A 9,184-nucleotide genomic window follows, 5' to 3' on the forward strand; every position below is an offset into this window, starting at 1 on the left:
AAAAATAGAAAAAAATTTAAAAAATAAAATAAAATAGCCAAGATTTGGAAACAGCCCAGGTGCCCATCAGTAGATGAGTGAATAAAAAAATTGCAGTGCATTTCCACACAATAGAATACATGTGTCATAAAAAAAGGAAAGCTTACCTTTTGCAACAGCATGAATACACCTGGAGAGCATTATTCTAAGTAAAATAAGCCAGTCGTAGAAAGACAAGTACTGTATGATTTCACTCACATGTGGACTCTACTGAACAAAATAAACTAATAAGCATAATAGAAATAGACTCCTACATAGCAAGTAGGCTGAAGCAGTGGAGGTGGGCTAGGTAAAGGGGTAGAGAGATTGAGTAAAAAAGGACAAACAAAAACAAAAAAAACTTATGGACATGAGCAACAATGTGTTGAATGGCAAGGTGGGGGAGAGATAGAATAAAATGAGGGAATAAAAGGTGATGGACAAAGACTTGACTTGGGGGAAGTAAACATAAAATACAATGTGCAGTGCCCTGGCTGGTTTGCTCACTGGTAGAGTGTCAGCCTAGCATGTGGATGTCCCAGTTTCAATTCCTGGTCAGGGCACACAGTACAAGTGCCCATCTGCTTCTCCACCCCTCCCCCTCTCCTTCCTCTCTGTCTCTCTCTTCCCCTCTCGCAGCCAAGGCTCCATTGGAGCAAAGATGGCCCAGGTGCTGAGGATGGCTCAATGGCCTCTGCCTCAGGCACTAGAATGGCTCCAATTGCAACAGAGCAATGATTCATACAGGTAGAGCATTGCCCCCTAGTTTGCTTGCCAGGTGAATCCTGTTTGGGCACATATGGGAGCCTGTCTCTCTGCCTCCCCACTTCTTACTTCAGAAAAATACAAAAAATCAAATAAAATACAGTGTGCAGACATGTGTTGTAGAGTTGGTTACTTGAAACCTGTTTAATTTTGTCACCCAGGGTCACCCAAATATATTCAATTAAAAATAAAAATATAACAAAACCAGTTACTTACACATATCACTAATTTGCAACTGTGGAAAGCATGTGCACAAATACAGGGATAGCAGTTGTGCCCACTTTCCAAAATCTCTGGTTTAGTCTTGTACTAAAACTGCTTGTACTTCCTCACAAAGCCATTGTTGAAATGTTAGAAATGTTACAAGCTAGTTTGAAACATAGCCATCATTAAAAATTAGATCATATAAATTTTCAATTAAAAATATAAAAAAAATAAATATGTAAAACTTATTCCTTTCTAATTATTTTACTACATTTTATCACCATCATTATTCTTGAGATTATTTATGGCTCTTCTCTTTGTATGGTGGAAATAGTATAAAATGGTGTGCTACTGCATATTTCTTCCCAACTCAATGTTCAGTGACAACAGATTGTCAGCTTGTATCATGACAGCTTAAAATTGGCTATATAATAGAAGTATTTATATCATGAAAATTAGCAAACATCACAAATTAGGGTTTTTCCTTCTGGAAAGCTGGTTGTTAAACATTTACAAGGACTCCAGTAGTCAGTAGCATTGCCTTCTCTTACCAAGAACATTGCCCTCTATCACCAGGAACACAAGCAGTCCAACAACATGGACCATACAGGCCTACATGGCATGTAGTGTGAACTCATAGTAGCAAAGCTTACCTTCAGGTCAAGGCTTTGAAACCCTCACTTCCTCAACACAAAGTTTCACTGGTCTGAGATGACAAAGCAATGTCAGTTAGTTCATAAATATCTGGTTTCTTCCATATGCCAATCACGGTTTTTGGTTCTAGTGATATAGATGTGAACAAAACAGAATTAACTTCCTACTTTCTTTTTTTTATTATTTTTTTATTTATTCATTTTTAGAAAGGAGAGAGAGAGGGAGAGAGAGAGAGGAGAGAGACAGAGAGAGAGAAGAGGGGGAGGAGCAGGAAGCATCAACTCCCATATGTGCCTTGACCAGGCAAGCCCAGGGTTTCGAACCGCAGACCTCAGCATTTCCAGGTCGACGCTTTATCCACTGTGCCACCACAGGTCAGGCAACTTCCCACTTTCTTGATTTCATTCTGATTGGGTGTAGGGAAAGATAGAAAATAAACAAGTAATAAAAAAACTTAAATGACATGATTTCATGGAGTCACATGAAAGACGAGGTTGAGGGAGATTGAGATAGTTACTTTAGATTGGGTGGTCAGAAAAGACCTCTTTGATGGAGTGACATTTATAGTATTTTTTGCTCCGTAAGATGTACCTGACCATAAAACACACCTAGGGTTTTAAGGAGGAAAGTAAGAAAAAAAATATTCTAAACCAAATGGTGTGTGAAAATATTTAATAAAATATACCACAATAATACTTCAACAATGTAACCATTAGCACTGTTATTAACAAATGAGAAGAGACTTTAATGTTCAAATATTCTTCTAGTTGTAATGGGAACCTGCAGCAGCTAAAAAAAAAAAAAAAGAACATTCGTTCCATAAGATACACAGGCATTTCCCCTCTAATTTTGGAGAAATAAAGTATGTCTTGTGGAGTGAAAAATATGGTAAATTGAGATCTGAATAATGAAACGGAGGCATTCATGTGACAATCTAGAAAAAAAAATGTTTCAAGCAGAAAGAACAGCAAACACAAAGGACCTGAGACAAGAATGAACTACCTTTGTGGTTAAGGGGGCAGGTTCTGGATTCAGTTCACTTGAGATTATTATTGGTTCTGCCATCTTATCTGTGACCTTGGGAAAATGATGTAATTTCTCTGGATTTAGGTGTTCTTATCTTTAACAAAGCGATAATAATAGAAGTGCATCATAAGCAGTTTTAAGGCTTATATAAAATAATACATGTGAAGTGCTTAGAACAGTGCCTGGCACATAGTAAGTAATCATTAAATGCCACTTATTATTACTATGATTTTTTTTCAAATATTTGATATTTATTAAGATCTGATTTTTAAACCATTTTATTGAGGTCTTTTCAAGATACAACAGCTTAATGTATATTGATCATACCTTAATAAATTGTAGTCTAAAATTGTACACTTGAAACCTATATAATCTTATTAACCAATGTCACCCCAATAAATATAATTTAAAACTTTTTAAAGTGAAAAAGCTATATATATTTAATATGCATAACTTGATGAGTTTGGAAATAAGTATGCTACCATGAAAACATCATCATAAACTTATCCATCACCTTAAAAAGTTTTCTTCTCACCTTCTTTATATTTTTAATCACTTAAATATTTTCCCAGTTACAGTTTTATTAACTTAAAGTCATGTTTGTTTGATAACCAATTTATAGACATTTGCCTTTTTTTAATGTTGCCTTACAGATTTTTTAATTTTATTTAAACAATTTTAATGGGGTGACATTGATCAATTAGAGTACATAGATTCAGAGAAAACATCTCCGGATCATTTTGACATTTGATTAATCACTTAAATATTTCAAAATGTTTTCCTTCTTCTATTTTAAAGGCACTTAACATAAAATCTACCCTCTTAGAATATATATATATATATATATATATATATATATATTTTTTTTTTTTTTTTTTTTTTTTTTTTTTGTATTTTTCTGAAGCTGGAAATGGGGAGAGACAGTCAGACAGACTCCCGCATGCGCCCGACCGGGATCCACCCAGCATGCCCACCAGGGGGCGACACTCTGCCCACCAGGGGGCGATGCTCTGCCCCTCCGGGGCATAGCTCTGTTGCGACCAGAGCCACTCTAGTGCCTGGGGCAGAGGCCAAGGAGCCATCCCCAGTGCCCGGGCCATCTTTGCTCCAATGGAGCCTCAGCTGTGGGAGGGGAAGAGAGAGACAGAGAGGAAGGAGAGGGGGAGGGGTGGAGAAGCAGATGGGCGCTTCTCCTGTGTGCCCTGGCCAGGAATCGAACCTGGGACTTCTGCACGACAGGCCAATGCTCTACCACTGAGCCAACCGGCCAGGGCCTTTTTTTTTTCCTCTTAGAATATTTTTAAATATACAATAGAGTATTAATTATAGGTTCTATGTTGTGCAGTAGATCTCCTGAACTTATTCATCTTACATAACTAAAACTTTGTAACTTTGACCTACACTTCTTCATTTCCCCTCCATCATCCCCTAGTAACCATTATACTACTCTCTATAGTTTTATTATTTTTCCTCAGAAGAGTAAGATCATGCAGTATTTGACTTTCTGTGGCTGGCTTATTTCACTTATCATAATGTCCTTTAGATCCACCCATGTTATCGCAAATTCCAAGTGGTCCCTCTTTTCAGGCTGAGTAATATTCCGTTGTATATTTTCTTTATCTGTTCATCCATCTACAATTACTTAGGTAGCTTTCACGTCTTGGCTATTATCTGCAAATGAGAATGCGAATATCTCTTCAAGATCTTGACTTCAAATTCTTTGAATTTATACTCAGATTGGGATTGGTTCAAATCTTAGCTCTTCTAATTACTGCTTGTCTGACCTTTGAGTAAGTTACTTAAACTTTCTGTGTCTTAGTTATCTAATGTATAAGAATATGATCAAGGATATAATCAGCTCTCAATAAATGTTAACCATTATTTTAATGATCAACATCTTTGACCTCTTTAACAGCCTGCTCTCTGTCTGAATAGCATCCTGCCTTATTTTCTAATCTGTTTTCAAAAACAAAGCAAAACAAAACAAAGAAGAAACATGGCCTGGCAAGTCCACTGCTGCCTATAGTGTCATGAACTTTGCACCCACACTGTAGGTTCCAAAGTCCAGAGGTGAAAATCTTTTTTACCCAACTTTATTAAGGTATAATTGGGAAATAAAAATTGTATAGATTTAAGGTATACAATATGATGGTTTGATATATCTACTTGTCATGAAATGATGACCACTATTAAGTTAATTCACACATCCATCACTTCACATAGTTAACTTTTTGCATGATGTGTTAAGAACACTTAGGATCTACTCTCTCAACAAATTTCAAATATGCAGTATCGTATTATAACTATAGTCATCATGCCATACATTAGATCCTAGAACCTGTTCCTCTTATAACTGGAAGTTTGTACTTGTTGACTAACATCTCTCTACTTCCTTCACATGCTGCCTCTGTTAACAATCCTTCTGTTCTTTTGTTTTATGAATTCTACTCATAAATTCTAGGGGTGGAATTCTTGAACCTAATCTTCCTGGCCTGGATATCAATCTTCCAGGAGTGGGATACCCTTAGGTCAATCAAGGATGTCTATAAATGCCTGAAGTTTGCCAAATACTGCTGAGTATTTATCCACCACTTCTCTTCCCTAACATCACTAATGATGGACTTTTACATAAAGGGTCCTCTAATCTCTGATCATAGTCATGGTCATAAAGACTCTGTTCACCTTTGCTAAGGTTCTGGTCCATCCAACCAAGCCGTAACCTAGTGAAGCTGGTCTACCAGCATCCTTATGGGAGACCATTATACCACAGAAAAATCCCAGTATCAGTGCCCATTTCTCCTGTGTCTAATTTTCCTAGGAACTTGCTTGGACATCATCAGTGTCTTTGTCTTAGAATGAAAACTAATAACTTTTTTAGAACTAGGTTGTCACATCCGCAATGTTCCCAGTGCTTGGTGACAGAATACCAAAATCATTGAAGCCTCAAAGAACTTAGACATAGTGACTGCTGACTTCTAGTTTACCCTCCAGGCACAGAAGGCATGCATATCAGCAAAGCAGGGGTAAAAATAAAATAAGAAATATATTTAGAAAAAAATGATATTTAAAAATAGCACCAAAATAACATCTCAAGAAAATTGTTCTTGTTTGGATTTCTTTAACACGTGTTTATGGTTTTGTATTGTTTGTATTTTAAATTATAAATATGGTAGATACACTCTCTTATGCTTAGGAACTTAAAGGTTTCATCTAGCCCCTGTGTGCTGCTTTACTGAAATAGTTAGATCTTGTCATTTACTATAACAAGTCAAGAAGTCAAAATTTCCAAACATATCCTGGAATCTGAAGTACTAAGAGATTGGAATACAACTTCACCTAAGGAAAAACAAGCAATATGAAATTTTGTGGTTATCAATACTTAGCAATAATTAGAAGAGGGGGTTCATCAGGAGTGTGTAGAATGCTACCTTATTGAGTCTTATAATTGGTCTTAGATGTTAATGAATGCTTATTTTCTGACATTATCCAGCTGTACATTTGTTTGTACCTTAAATATAGAGTCTATGGGAAACCCTGCAACTGATAAAACATTCTTCAGAATACTGTGAATTCTGACACCTGTGTCCAGGTGATAGATAGTTTCTGGCAACTCAAAGACTAGTTTCTTCCACTTCTGATACCAAAATGCCCCTGAGACACCATCTCACTCAAGTTTATTTCCAACCTGGCTTTTATTTTACCACAAAGCCACCCTTGTTATGGTGTTTGGTATTCTAACAAAAAAAATTGTATAATATATCCTTACTCTGACTCCCATCCATACCAGTCATTGTCAAGCCAGTAGCCACAGCCACCATCACAGCTGCCTGGCCCATGCAGGTTCATATTTGATTCAGACAGATGGTAATGAAACAATGGAGCCAAGAACTGGTGGACCATTACTTTTAATTCTAGTTCTCACCCAGTGGGCGAGAAATACACATAGTGGAAAATCACTTCCCTTTCCATTCAGGGCTCCCAAAGCCACTGACTTATCCAAGTATTCCTAGAATCAAACGTTTCTACCTCACCAGCCTTACTCACCTCTGTGCCCCATCTCCTTCTCTCTGCACAAATTCTGCACAAACTGCCTTCTCCTTCAGCACTCTGCCATCTTAGCTGCTTCTCCTCTGCAATGCTAATAGCAGGAAACAACAGAGAGCGAGCCCCCGGTCTGCCCCATTTTATATTGTAGAAATCAAAACCTTTAAGCCAATATACAAATAAGAAAGTCTCTGATACAGTCACTTATCTGAAGCATAAATGGGATTCCTCATAAGAGTGCACCATCTCACATATTGCAACAGTCAAGGATGTGGGGAAATGCTTAGTTTTGAAAAGATCTTAGTATTAAAAGGGAGGGAAAGGCTTAGTTTTAAGACTAAGCCTTAGGCTATAATGACTTTGCCGGTTTACAGCCTGTCTTCCACATCCAATGCAAACTATAAGCGAGCAAACGTATATATCATATTTACAAACTTATTTGACCAACAGTCATTTATTTTCTCAATAAATATGTATTAAATGACTACCATTCTAGATACTGTGTAAATCATATTGAAAAAGGATGAAAAGTCAGTATCCACGGCCACCATCACAGCCTCCTGACCCATGCAGGTTTGCATTTGATTAGGATAGACGGTAATGAAAGTACGGAGCCAAGAACTGGTGAGCCATTAGCTTTAATCCTAGTTTGCACCTGGAGGGCAAGTAAAAACACACACTGGGCTCCAAAACCCACACATTCAGTGCTCACAAAGCTACTGACTTATCTGAGTTTCCTAGAAATCAAAGGTTTCTAGTTCACTAGCCTTATTCACCTCTGTTCCCTATCTCCTTCTCTCTGCATAAACTCTTCACAAACTGAATTCTCATTCAGCATTCTGCCATTTTGACTGCTTCTCCTGGCCTCCTCCACGTGGCCTTTCTCTGCTCTCCTTTCTCTGCTCTCTCCTCTAATGCTAATCTCAGGAACCGAGAGAGAGCAAGCTCCAGGTCTGCCCCACTTTATAGTGTAGAAACCAAAACATTTAATCCAATATACAAACAAGGAAGTCACTTATCTGAGGCATAATGGGATTCCTCATGACAGTGCACCACTCCACATCAAAAAGGGTGGGAAAATCTTAGTCCCAAAACCAAGCCCCAGGCTACAAGGATCCTGCCTGCCCACAGCCTGCCCCAACACACATTAATATAATCATGCCCATCCCTAGCAAGAAGGGCAACCAATACCATCACCTGGGCAACAGGCTTCCACGTGGGCAGTGCCATCTTTAACAAAGTGAGCATAATATACTTTATCTTCCCAACAAGGATCAATAAAACACTTGACTGCATGGATGTTAAAGTCTGGGAGGAAGAAGACTCAAATAAAAAACTTAAAAAAAATCGATCAATATACAAATGTTTATAAATTCCACAAAGAAAACTCATGGAGTGATATGAAAAAAAGTAATTTGTAAGAGTCGATTTTAAACAAAATGATCAGAAAGGACTTTTTTGAGGAGGTAAGACCTGAAAGATTAAAAAGAACAAGACATGCAAGGAACATGAAGGCAGGGGGAAGAGCAAGTGCAAGGACCCATCAGTAGGAAAAGGCCTAGGTTTCAGAAACAGAAAGTTGAAATATAGTGAGTGAGTAAGAGAGTGTTACAAAATGGAGATATAAAGGCAGGCAGAGGATACAATCATCTTATTTATTGTACAAGATCCTTTGCCTCTGTGGACTTCCCAGTCATCTGGTCCAGCTTCCTCCATATGTATATCATCTACCTACAAACTGAGTCAAAGAGTTTAATCAGTCCAATGCTAAAGAATTTCTCTGCTGCTATACTGCTTACCAGCCACATGACTGACCCACTGTCAGTCAAATAAGTTTGTAAATATGATGTATATGTTAGCCCGCTTATAGTTTGCATTGGGTGTGGGAGACAGGCTGTAAACCAACCGGAAAAGTCATTAGCCTAAGGCTTAGTTTTAAGACTAAGCCTTTCCCGCCCTTTTAATACTAAGATCTCTTCAAAACTAAGCTTTCCCCCACACTCTTGACTGTTGCATGATGTAGGGTGATGCACTCTTATGAGGAATCCCACTTATGCTTCAGATAAGTGACTGTATCAGAGACTTCCTCCTTATTTGTATATTGGCTTAAAGGTTTTGATTTCTACACTATAAATTGGGGCAGACTGGGGGCTCTCTATCTATCTCGATTCTTGCTATTAGCATTGCAGAGGAGAAGCAGCCAAGATGGCGGAGTGCTGAAAGAGAAGGCAGTTTGTGCAGAGTTTGTGCAGAGAGTAGGAGATGGGGAACAGAGGTGAGTAAGGCTGGTGAGGTAGAAACATTTGATTCTAGGAATACTTGGGTAAGTCAGTGGCTTTGGGAGCCCTGAATGGAAAGAGAGGTGTTTTCTCACTGTGTGTATTTCTTGCCCGCTGAGTGTGAGCTAGGATTAAAGGTAATGATTCAAGCTCTGGCCAGTTGGCTCAGTTGTAGAGTGTCGGCCTGGTGTGCA

At 38.2% G+C, this 9,184-nt stretch overlaps 1 non-coding gene across 1 annotated transcript; it reads right to left on the reverse strand.

Annotated features, from left to right (window-relative positions):
• Window positions 1-3,865: 3,865 nt before the first annotated feature.
• TRNAD-GUC (transfer RNA aspartic acid (anticodon GUC)) lies at window positions 3,866-3,941 on the reverse strand. The gene has a single exon. It is a non-coding gene; the product is annotated as a tRNA-Asp (tRNA).
• Window positions 3,942-9,184: the final 5,243 nt, after the last annotated feature.

The sequence above is a fragment of the Saccopteryx bilineata genome, chromosome X (genome assembly GCF_036850765.1).
Source record: "Saccopteryx bilineata isolate mSacBil1 chromosome X, mSacBil1_pri_phased_curated, whole genome shotgun sequence".
NCBI classification, from domain to species: domain Eukaryota; kingdom Metazoa; phylum Chordata; class Mammalia; order Chiroptera; family Emballonuridae; genus Saccopteryx; species Saccopteryx bilineata.